We start from the raw sequence: 12,536 nt of genomic DNA, 5'->3' as shown, positions 1-12,536 counted from the left end.
AGATTTGTAATTTGCTGAGTCGTTTCTGTATATTAATGTACAAACCATTACAATAATGGATTTTGGATAGAGTGAGGGCAGATACCACAAGTTTTTTCAACTACAAAGGAATAAAAGGTAGAACCTTTCTTAAAAATATTTACGTAAAAAAAGGCGCTAGAGGTAATAGTATTCACCTGTTTGTCAAACGACAAGTGGTTGTCAAAAATCACCCCCAGATTTTTTACTGTAGTCACCGGGATTGGGATGGAGCCTAGCTCCTCCGGCCACCAGTCTGGTGACCAAAACAAAGTGTTATTTACCAGCACCAACACCTCAGTTTTATCTGAGTTCAGCTTCAGACAATTGTATGACGTACAGTTACTAACTTGTTGCATGCAATTTCTGAAGGTGGCTGCTGACTCTGTGGTTCTTATCAATGTGGCCAACGGAGCCATATAAAGATTATACAGGGTTGGGCTCAATCATGATCCGTGTGTAACCCCACACAGGAGAGGATAGGAGTCTGAACAGTAGCCTCCCAACGATACTGCCTGCACTCTGTGAGAAAGGAGGTTAATAGTGATAGAACTGGGCAACAAATGCACAAAGATTCAACACAGTCAATCAAAATCTCATGATTTACCATGTCGAACACCGCCGACAGGTCGAGAAGGATGAGCACTGCAGAATTTCCCCATTCAACAAGGCCCTTAGTTCCTCTGTGGCAGTGATTAGTGCCAGTTCCGTACTGTGTTGAAAACGAAACCCAAACTATGAGTGATCCAAGAGATCATTTGATTCCAAGAGCACAGTAAGTTTTTATTCATTGCCTTTTCTGCACTTTTGGCCATAACAGTGAAGCCTAGAGATAGGGCGATAATTACCAGCATCGAAAGGATCCAACTGGGGTTTCTTCAATAGTGGGAGTACTGAGACAACGTTCAAATTTGGCGGAAAAAAAGCCCTGCCTAACAAAATACCTTCTAGGTAAATCTAATTGCATGCTTGCACTGATAAGGACAAGTTATTTTATACTTTTTACCGGGATCCATACTGCAATTTACACAGAAAACCTTTTGATACTCTACTCCCTGGTCATATCCAGAAGGAGATCAGACCAGTACACTGGGTGTTCCTACTCTTCTCCTACACATACTGTTTGCCAGCAAGTGGCGCTCGCTGCCAGCTGGAAAGTCTTTCATCCATGATCTCAAAAGTCTTTTTACTGCATACCCTTTTTTACTATATTTATACCCTGTTCATGATTTTTATAGTAATGATTTTAATTAATCAAACAATAAAGAATTACTTTCTTAATATAAAAAAGGAAGACATTGTCAAAGTTATCCGTGGCCCATTATAGTTTCTGACACCATTGGCTACTAATAGTTCATCAAGCCAACCTACATTGGATGAACTTTTGCAACTAGAAAAGTGCGGAAAAAAACATATCCACATTGAACTGCATGCTCGCATGCTCACTAGAATACCTTAAAATAGATATAATCCCTTCGGGTCTGTAAGTGTAAAACATACCTGCTGTTTTCATTCATGATAAAAAATTTAGAAACTGATTCAGACACATTGCAACTACCTGCTCCAAGCATTGGATGGTCCTAGGGATTGACACTGCAATGGAGCACAGTAAACAAGTACTTCAAGAAATCTTTGAGTTGGAAAAAGCTATTCTAGAGTCAGATACTTTATCAGATGCCTAAAACGGTTTTGAAAAACTTGATAAAATAATTGCGGACCTTAACAAATTTGAACATCAGAAAAGGGTGACCAAAGTTACCCGTGCAATAATGAACTATAATAAAAATACATATCTATACCTTAAAAAGCTGTCACTGGGGGTTTGGGTTTAGGTAACGGCGCCACAGGGAAACTTCACATACGTTATCTATTTGCTAAGTAGTATGACGGTGCTAAAAGGTGGGAAGTACCGCCTGACTTCCCAGAAGAAAGAGCCTTAGCTCTAAACAGTTGTGCAATCAGTCCTTAGCACACGCCCTCTTATCAAACATAAAATTATTTCGTGTTTTCACATTTACAGTACATATCAGTTGGCAGAAGAAATAAGTTAGTCTCCTCTTATGGGTGGTTCTTTATTCATTAGGTGTCTTCAGTGCGGTACACAACATCCAGCCAACACGTGTTTCGTCGCAACAAGGGAATGTAGTCCCGCGACTTTTTCAAGGCTGTGTTACAAAAGAAATTGAGAACCTATATAGTACATAACTTGAAAACATGTACTTAATGGTAATGTCAAAGCAACTCGGTGGTGAAACTCAAGAACCGACTAACAGCGGGTGAACTAAGTAGTCCATTGCAAAGACACTAAAAGTAACACAGCCTTGAAAAAGTCGAGGGCGTGTGCTAAGGACTGATTGCACAACTGTTTAGAGCTAAGGCTCTTTCTTCTGGGAAGTCAGGCGGTACTTCCCACCTTTTAGCACCGTCATACTACTTAGCAAATAGATAACGTATGTGAAGTTTCCCTGTGGCGCCGTTACCTAAACCCAAAACCCCAGTGACAGCTTTTTAACTTATACATCTAGGTGGCAGCCGGGAAAGCATCATGACCACTTTTGCGAGTGATAAGGGGAAAAGAGACAAAGAGGCAGATGATCTGTTTAACAACCTAACTAATCAGGGGTCAAATACCACACCACAATCAAGTGGCCAATCCTCCAAGAAAGACTTGAAAAGATGAGACTTAGTGAAATGTCCAGGTGGTGGGATGCAGCGACCCTGAGACAATACATAAAAGTAAAAAGGGTACCTAGGGGACTAAGATCCCAAATAATACCTACATATGAAGATTTGGAAGCAGATTTATTGGCAGATTGGGAGACGGAACTCAACAATAATTCAAATAGACTGATGGAGATCCTAATTGAAAACTGTGATAGGAAGGTTGCTAAATTGCAGAAAGACATTGAAGCGTTAGAAACAGAAATAAAAGACCTCAACCTACCAGAGGTAATGACCAAAAACTACGTAATTCTAAATGAGATCATAGAACGACATGTCGCTGATATCAAACAGCGGAAAATGAGAAAAATAAAAAGAGATGAACGGGACTACGCTAGCGGTAGAATTTTTACTTTTGCTAAAAAGTATGATCACCTGATTCCCAAAACAATACCCACCAAAACGGGGGAGGGTAAATCAGCTCACTCTAGCACCACCTCACTAGATACAGATCTGACTAGTGATAGTGATCCGGAAAGAGCAGAAGCTACGGGTAATGTCTCCAACGAAACCAGTTTTTTATTAGAGGTCAGACGTATAAAAAAAGGCAACAGAGAGAATCGCAGACCAATTCAGGGAGAAAAACAAGGAGGGGAAAACGAGGGGGCAAGAGAAACGGAACGTCCCGGGGTGAGGACCAGATCATGGAATGTGAGAAAATGAATGATTTATCTGTTATGAATCTGTCTGATATAGAGCTTACTAATGATATGGTGTCCGTATTATCCAAAGGGATGAGCTTTTGCCCCAGTAGCATTGGTGACATATGTGCAACCAAAATTGATTTGTTTAAGTTTATAAGACGTATCAAATTGAAGAAGCATTTTGAATTGAACAAAGTGGCAAATAAAGACATGCAGCAAAATCTTGGTCTATTATTACCTAATGAACAAACAATACAGGATCTACTAGACACCAGACTGTTACTATCTCTAACCGATTGTGAAGACGAAGTAGTTTCAACTGACATGATAATGAGAGACCTAAACATCGACCCGGATTACAGTATCACTAGTAAGTTAAAAGAAAAATCGAAATGGACACCTACACTCACAGCAGGCAACAACATAGACTTGTTTTATAAATTGGTCACGGCTGAACTAGACAAACATGACATTAAAAACACAGCCTCCCGTATGAAGAAAGATAATCTCACACAACAAGAAAGACTAGCACTCAGAACACTTAGTAACAACAAAGACTTAACAATCAGGGAGGCTGACAAAGGAGGTAATATGGTGGTCATGCGCAGCACAGACTATGAACAAGAAATACTGACCCAATTGGGTGACCCAGATTGCTATGAAACCTTAACAGGCAATCCTATTTGGGTGCTAACCAAGTATATAAACACTCAACTAAAAAAATGGCAAGAACAGGGACTGCTTGATGATAATGAATTCACCTATCTAAAAGTTGACCGACCAAGATATCCATGTATTTACACTGTACCGAAAGTACATAAAAAACTACCTTTCCCACCTGGAAGACCTATAATATCTGGCATAGGTGGTCCGACAGAAAGGATATCTGAATACGTAGACATTTTTCTGAAGCCTTTAGTAACCAACTTAGCTTCGTATATAAGGGACACAAAACATATCTTGAGCACCTTAGCTGACTTAAACTGGGAAGAAAACATGACTATGGTCACACTGGATGTAACCGCTCTGTACACCAGTATAAAAAGAGACATTGGCATTAGAGCAGTCAAAAGGATGTTGAACAGAAGGGCTGCCAGCTCCTGGAACCATACAGAAATGCTCATTGAAATGATAGAACTAATATTGGACAACAATGTGTTTCTTTTCAAACAACAATGGTTTAGACAAACACAGGGAGTAGCGATGGGCTCCAGATTTTCTCCCTCGTATGCCAACCTGTTTATGGGTTGGTTCGAGGAGACGAGAATCTGGGGCTCATTGGGTGCCGAATATAACGACTCTATTCTATTTTGGGGTCGTTACATAGACGATTGTATTATGATCTGGACAGGAACGAATTCTAAACTCTCAAGTTTTTTTGAATTTCTTAACAACAACGACTGCAACATAAAATTCAACATGGAACACAGCAAAACGCACATATCATTTCTAGATGTGGAACTGTATATATATAACAGTAAAATTGAAAGTAGACTGTACCGCAAGGCAACAGCTTGCAATTCCCTGTTACATGCAAGTAGTGCACATCCCTTTCACCAAATACGCTCTATCCCATTTGGAGAACTGACTAGAACCAGACGTAATTGTAGTAGGGATGATGAATTTCAGACTCAGAAAAAAGGAATACTAACCAGGTTCAAAAGGAGGGGTTACAGTAAACCTTTATTGAAGAAAGCAGAAGAAAGAATAGAAAAAATAACCCAACTTGAAACATTGAGGGACAAACCCAAACAGAAAGATAATGATCAAAAAATCAGACTGATTACCGGTTACAACAATTGGTCGGTAGTTCTAAAAAGGAGCCTCAATAGACACTGGCACTTACTAAAGGCAGACAATACTCTTAGGGAGTTCATTACAGACAAACCCAACATAACATACAGGAGGGGGGTCTCATTGAGGAACCTACTGAGTCCTAGCTACCCAAAAACAATCACCACAACCAATTGGTTTAGCCAATATTCATGTGGCTTCTACACATGCGGTCATTGTAGCTCGTGCAAATGGGCTGATGATCGTAAGACTGAATTCTTGGGACCAGGAGAAAGGAAATACAAAATAAACTCCAACATTAATTGCCTAACCAAATTTGTAGTATATATAATACAATGCAAATGTGATAAATACTACATTGGTAGCACAATCAGACCCTTGCGGGACCGCATAGGGGAACACACCAGAGCAATTAAACAGGGAGACATGAGATACCCATTAGCGGCGCACATGTCTATTTGCCCTGCTCAAACAGTTAACCGCACATTTAAATTCTATGGAATAGAACATGTCCCAAGTAGTCCCAGAGGAGGGAACAGAGAACTGACACTGAGGCAAAGAGAGGCACAATGGATTTTAAAAATGCGCAGTGTGGAACATGGTCTTAACATTGACCATGAACTACACTACTTTCTAGGAAGGTGAGACCCCTAGTATTTAAATTCAAGTTACCGCAACCACAGACTTATTCAAAAGTTCCTTATTGCCAAGATTCACCACACAATAGGTCATGGGTTTATTCTACCCACACCACTACTACACACGTGTGTGCTCAATATTAAACTCAAATGAAAATGTGATACAAAATACATATCTATTTATATGCTGATGTATATATTATAGTAGAAATGTATGTTTTTTCCAATTTGCAACCTTTCTGTTTAATCACAGTTGTGGAACACATGATGTCTATTAACTCATGGATACTTATGGTACAGATGTTTTACAACACGTTTTAGTTCACACTGTCTGAATTATTCGTTTTACATTATAATTCTGAATTTCTTGTACTGTTTCTAATAGTTGGAGAGACCTATAGAATAGATATTAGCACTAACTCTAGGATACAATGATTAAGCTTTAAAATGGCCGCCGTATTTGTTAATTCACCTGAGTCCTTTTTCTATTCACGGCATGGGAAGAGGCACGTAATGGAACTAGTCACGTGATTACGCTTCACGTTCCCAAACCGGAAATATAATCACAAGGTAAGCCACTCGCATGCAAACACTTCAAACGGGAAACCAGAGACGGGCATCACTCCGGCTCGTTTTCAGTCATATAAGGTAAGCGTAGCTCGAGTTCTTTACGAGTCTTAGTGTACTAGGAGTGTTTACCCAGTGAGCAGAGAAGATAGTTGAGAAACCTTATCCCTTATTTTGGATTCAGGTTTCTTTTCAGAGTACGAGTCATGTCACGATGAATGAACAGAGCCGTTTAAGCACAAACTGGGGGTTTACGCTATTTTTGTATATAAACAGGTTCATTTCAGATTGAGGACAGATAGTGATCACGGCATGATTATACTCCGCATCAACGTACTTTACATGTGGATATACTCGATTATTTCTTTACGGCTCACACCATTTTCGCAATAGGATGATGAACTTTTAAGGGTGCATTCTGATAACAGATCAGCAGCCAATGACGTTTTTCTTTTCAATATGAGCCTGCACTTATAAACGCGCGTAATTAACTCATAGCTACCTTACTTGAAAGACGATCTTTGTCATATTTTATCATAGCTGAATTTCGGATTTCAATATCTTTCTAACCAATCCTGTTCATAGTAAAGGACAGAGTCTTTAAACCACGCTTAGCCTTTTGCCTTATTAACACATTACGCCGTACCACAGCGTTAGCATTAGTATATAGTCTGTGATATAGGTTAAGTAACTCGTTTAACTTATCTTTCACAGTACTGAAAATAACTTTATTGAACCTGATCAAAGAACATATACTCATGAAGAAAGTGATGCCATTACTACAGAAACCATAGGTGGTTTGGAATTATCACCACCTAATAAGTAGGTGTTTTTACTTTAACAAAAACTGCCCATGTTTATATTCGGTTCTGGATTATCAGAGTCCCTTTTACGAGAACTAAAAATAGATATGTTCATTCTTTACAGAAATACTTTACCAAGCAAAGAATAGGTAGCTATGACCGGATGACTCTCAATTTCACGTTCACGTTTTTCTTCACCGATATATGGCACAAAAATGATCTTCGCATGAGCACATATATAGACGCACACCGTCTGGTCTTAAATATATTGAACTGAACCAGCCACGTCACACCACGACTATGTTCACGTGGGTTTTGCTACTCACAATTATGATTAGCTTTGTTTTTCAGCGTATTTCCCACTTCAGCACGGTTTTCCAGCTCTCTCCACCATTATTAGAATCATATAAAGTTTATGGTTATATTAAGATTTCTTGAATCAAGAGAGATTGTGCGTAATCACTTTTAGTGTCTTTGCAATGGACTACTTAGTTCACCCGCTGTTAGTCGGTTCTTGAGTTTCACCACCGAGTTGCTTTGACATTACCATTAAGTACATGTTTTCAAGTTATGTACTATATAGGTTCTCAATTTCTATTGTAACACAGCCTTGAAAAAGTCGCGGGACTACATTCCCTTGTTGCGACGAAACACGTGTTGGCTGGATGTTGTGTACCGCACTGAAGACACCTAATGAATAAAGAACCACCCATAAGAGGAGACTAACTTATTTCTTCTGCCAACTGATATGTACTGTAAATGTGAAAACACGAAATAATTTTATGTTTGATAAGAGGGCGTGTGCTAAGGACTGATTGCACTACATATCTATACCTGCTAGACAAATTCCACACCACCCCAATACACAATCATAGAGAGACACAAAAACCAACATATGGTCACCTTCTCGGAATCTTCAGCAGACTCGAGCAACTAAGATGAGGGGTAAGGGCCCAGCACTTCAACACAAGCTCAACAACAATCTCATTTTATAGCCCAAGGCCAAAAAGGAAATGGGGGAGAGGCAGGGGCAGGGCGGGAGCAAGAACAGTTTTCCTCCAGGAGAACGCCAAACCAGATGGAAGTTCTACCAGTGGACCCCCAATGCTAACAAACCAGTGTTATGAAATATCCACTTTTAATTTATCACAACACAACCTTTCCTCGACAGAAATCTCTTTGCTCTGCAAGGGTCTTACATTTGGGATTACAGAAAAAACAGACTGGTTTTCCATCTGTACAGAAATGTTACAGTGTTTAAAAAAAATAAAACTCTGCTTTTTCTTTGATAACTAAGATAAATACCACTCATGATATTACAGCTTTATGCCCTAAGTCTACTTTTAATCCTACATCTAATGAAAGCCACACAAGGTAGTCTCATTTAAAAAAGCCCTATTCCTTGAGTAAAGATTCCACGTTTGTTCCATATAACATCAACCTCCCAGAATGAGAGGCCCTTCTTGAATTGCAAAAGAATGATGGCATTGTAATTAAACCTTGTGATAACGGAGATGTGATAGTTATTCAAGACATGGCTATGTACGATAATGAGATTTTACAGACAGATCTACAATCTTGAACACTATAAACCATTGGATCATAATCCATTACCAGAGATCATGCTACTATTAAAGAAGTCACCAGAAAAACCTCTTTTTCAATAGTAAGAAACCCCGTAGTCTTGTATTATGCATGCTTTCAAAGATCCACAAAAATCTGGGCAGACTGATTCTTTAAGGCTGTAAGTCTGCTCTTATGACATCATCCAAGCTTCATATTCCCGCATATTGCTCTATAAATAACTTCCGCATTACAGGCCTGACAGTAAGTACAAAATCGCTCAGGAGAATATCAGCTATCATTACCAGCATCGCAAATACAACTCTCTTATGTGTAGAAAGGATGCTTTATATACAACATTGACCCTATATCATACACGTTACAGCTAGCATAGTTCAAATTAACAATCAACCACAGATAGATAGGAAACCCTCATTGAGTAGGGTGCTCAATCTGTATACAACTGTTCACAGAAATCCAAGTTCCTAAAAATAGTGACTGTCAGTTCCAAAACAAATGACCTGCTACGAACAGCTTTTATCTGGATCAAACCCCTGAAACTAACCAAACCTACATTGGGGAATGAAGTTGATGTCAGTAGAGAACTGGGTACTGTAAACAGTGTTACTCTTTGTGGAGAGTTAACTCTATACCACACTGTCATGAGAAATACACCACAGAGTATTAAAAAGTATCTGCTAAGGACAGGGTACACTCTATGCAACAGTTGTCATAAAATACACTATTTTCTAGGAATAACCAAAATCTAAAGATGCTAAAAATCATTCTACCTTCACCCTTCATCCTGTGGTGAACACTTTACAGATAGCTCATCATCTCAAACAAAGCAAGCACATGTACATAGGTTAGTGCTTGGTGGATACAGTCTTCTATGTTATGTAGAAATTGTCATGCTGACTTGATTCTAATAATTCAAGGCTGCTTATAAAAGTTAGTATCTATTATGTAAAATCTTACTCCTGTTGAAAACTTTTTATAAAGAGCCAAAAAACGTGTTTGAAACATAATGAACACAAGTCAACTGTCACATGCACAGAGAGTTGCTTTTGAACACAAAGATGGTAAAGTGTTCAACACCTCTACACAGCTATGGGGCATAAGGAGTACATGAGTTTTGGAAACACTTACACCTATTAGCTGGACCCAAGCTGTACAAAATTAGGTAAAAAAAGTATTATGGTAGTAATCTACCACTATGTAAACTATAAATCAAACTAGCACACTCATTGGACGATGATGACATCAATGATGTATTTTGAGATGTCATCAGTAATGTCATAAATGATATCATAGAACATATCATGAGTTGCGTCATATGTGAGATCATAAGCAATGCATGGCGGAGGCGCAAATTACAGTTAGCGCTGCTAACTATTAACTGGTGAATTACTGTGTTTTTTTTAGTTCAAAACATTAATATTGTCACTGACAAATTCACCTAACTATAATATCTCTTTAACCTTTGTATTTTTAAGTGAATATATATATTTCAGTATATAACTTTAAAAACATTTCCAAAAAAGTGTGCGGGTGATTCTAGTCGTCCACGTAACATTTTGGGGCGATCTGTCAAGTAGGGGCCGAGAAAAAGGGGTGTTTCCTATATTAATTCCCATAGGGATTTTGAACAGACTACAGCCCGAACCGCTGGACGGAATTACACCAAATTTGGCAGAAAGCTAGCTCTTGGCCAAGAAACAATTATTTTTGTTATTTGGTGTAAATCCGTTCAGCAGTTTTAGAGTTATTAAAAGAAAAACAAATTTGTATATCTAAGGACACGGATCCCCTGAGGAACCGATAGTCCCCATCTGATTGGCTGCCAGCGCTTCAACCGGAATGTGTTGACAGTCATCTTGGGACTCAGCTTCAGCCGAGTCCCTGGAAAAACATTAAATAAAAAGAAAAGAGGCAGGGTAGGAATACCCTGACTCCTTAGCTCTGGTCCTGGGGTCCCAGAGGGGCAAAAAGAAAACATGTGATTTTAATACTTTTAACTTTTTTGATGTTTTTATACTATTTCCTATGGAGAGTCCATGGAAATAGATTTTGACTATTTTGCACATAATTGCCATAATCGCTCTAAAAAACAGTTTTACCATTTTGTACATTTTTTACATGCGATTGTAACATTGTACCATGTATATGTGTCAACGAAATGACTTATTGGCTCTAAGCAGACAATGCGAATGTTTGTAATGGGTGCATTTTCACTTTTTTATAATGTTGTTTAAACTTTATTCACATGTGCACCGTCACTTTAAATAGCTATAAATATGTAAAAAAATGGCTGCGAAACAGGTTTGACAAAGACTGCTCGTGCAGTCGAAACGCGTTACCTGAATCATTGAGGCTCGAGAATAAAATCCTTTTGAAGCTATCCCGAGCGTGCTGGAGTCTGTCTCGCATTCGGGAACAGTTGTGTTGATTACTTGGAGTTTGCCAGCCATTGCCGAATTCCAGCACGCCCCCTCGTTCAGGAGCACTGCGAGGAATGGAGAATTCGTGAAACGCTGTACAAGGTTACACAGCGCGGAGCCCCCCTGGTGTCGACAGACTATTGTGGAGCCGCTGCTGGAGGCCGCCTGAGAGCCACGTTCGCAGGACTGTGTTTCCGGAGCAAGCGGTAAGACGGTGGCCGGGGAAAGTGAAACTGACACCAGGGAGAGAGGAAAGCAACATTTGTTTGAATAGTGGAACGCTTAATTAATAAGGATTTGTGGAGAGCCGCGATACGGCAATATGGAGTGGCTGAAAGAAAGGGAAACTGCAGCTGAGCAATTATTCAGCGATGCCGAGATAGTTGAAGAGAACACACAAAAAAGAAAGGAGGGAGGGCCCATCGATAGCAATGACTCCAAGGAACTGTTGAAGGCATTAGAGAAGCTAATAAAACGGGAAACCTCTAAGTCAGGGGTCTTCAAACTGTGGGGCGCGACCCCCAGGGGGGCTGTGGAGTGATGCAAAGGGGGTCGCGCCTTCCCAGTCACACTTCTGCCCAGGCCCAAGGGTTTCAGCACCCCCCCCCCCCCCCCTCCACCGTCCTGTGTCTCCTCAGCCCGGGCTGCTGCAGTGAAACTTGAGCTGCTGGGGGCTCAGCTGGGCAGTGTCTGGATTCTTATCTCCGGCACCCCCGTGTATTTCACAGGTCTTTAAAGACCATTTGCATTTTTACATGCCTTTGCAAACTGGTTACAGAGGCTTAGGTTTTATTCCTGGTTCCAGTACCCCCTGGGTCCCCACTCAGCCTATTCCTTACATTTGTATTTTACATTTCCTGCTGTAGTGTGTGAATGCATTTCATGGAAAGGAATACAAAGTAGGCTTGCCAAAAGAAAAATGCCAGCCGTGTTTTGTTTAAAGAGCCTGCAAAGATCTCCTCTTGGTACTAAATAGACTTAGAAATAAAAAAGTATGTATGCATTCGTTATGTGACTTTTCTGTCTTTTTTCTCTGTAATTATCAGTCATGGATCATTGAGGCAGCCCTAGAACACAATTAAAAGTGCTTTCTATTTATATTTGCTGTTGGAAGTATGCACAGATAAGTGCTGAAAATACTGCTTTAGGTGACTGCTTTTTTTTGTACCGACTGGGCCATCAAAATAATCTGCTGGCAACCCTAACCATAGGACTGGAAGTTTGTTGCACGATCAGCACATTATTTATTTCCTTCACCCTCGATCCCTGATTAATGCGGCAATAGTTTAACTTAGATCTTAAACTCTACGCCGCTATCAATAACATGCTAAGTTACTTCATGGGTCT

This window comes from Triturus cristatus, chromosome 1_2, assembly GCF_964204655.1.
Source record: "Triturus cristatus chromosome 1_2, aTriCri1.1, whole genome shotgun sequence".
In the NCBI taxonomy this organism is placed as follows: domain Eukaryota; kingdom Metazoa; phylum Chordata; class Amphibia; order Caudata; family Salamandridae; genus Triturus; species Triturus cristatus.
The sequence above is the reverse complement of the archived record's forward strand: the minus strand, read 5'-3'. Positions refer to the sequence as shown.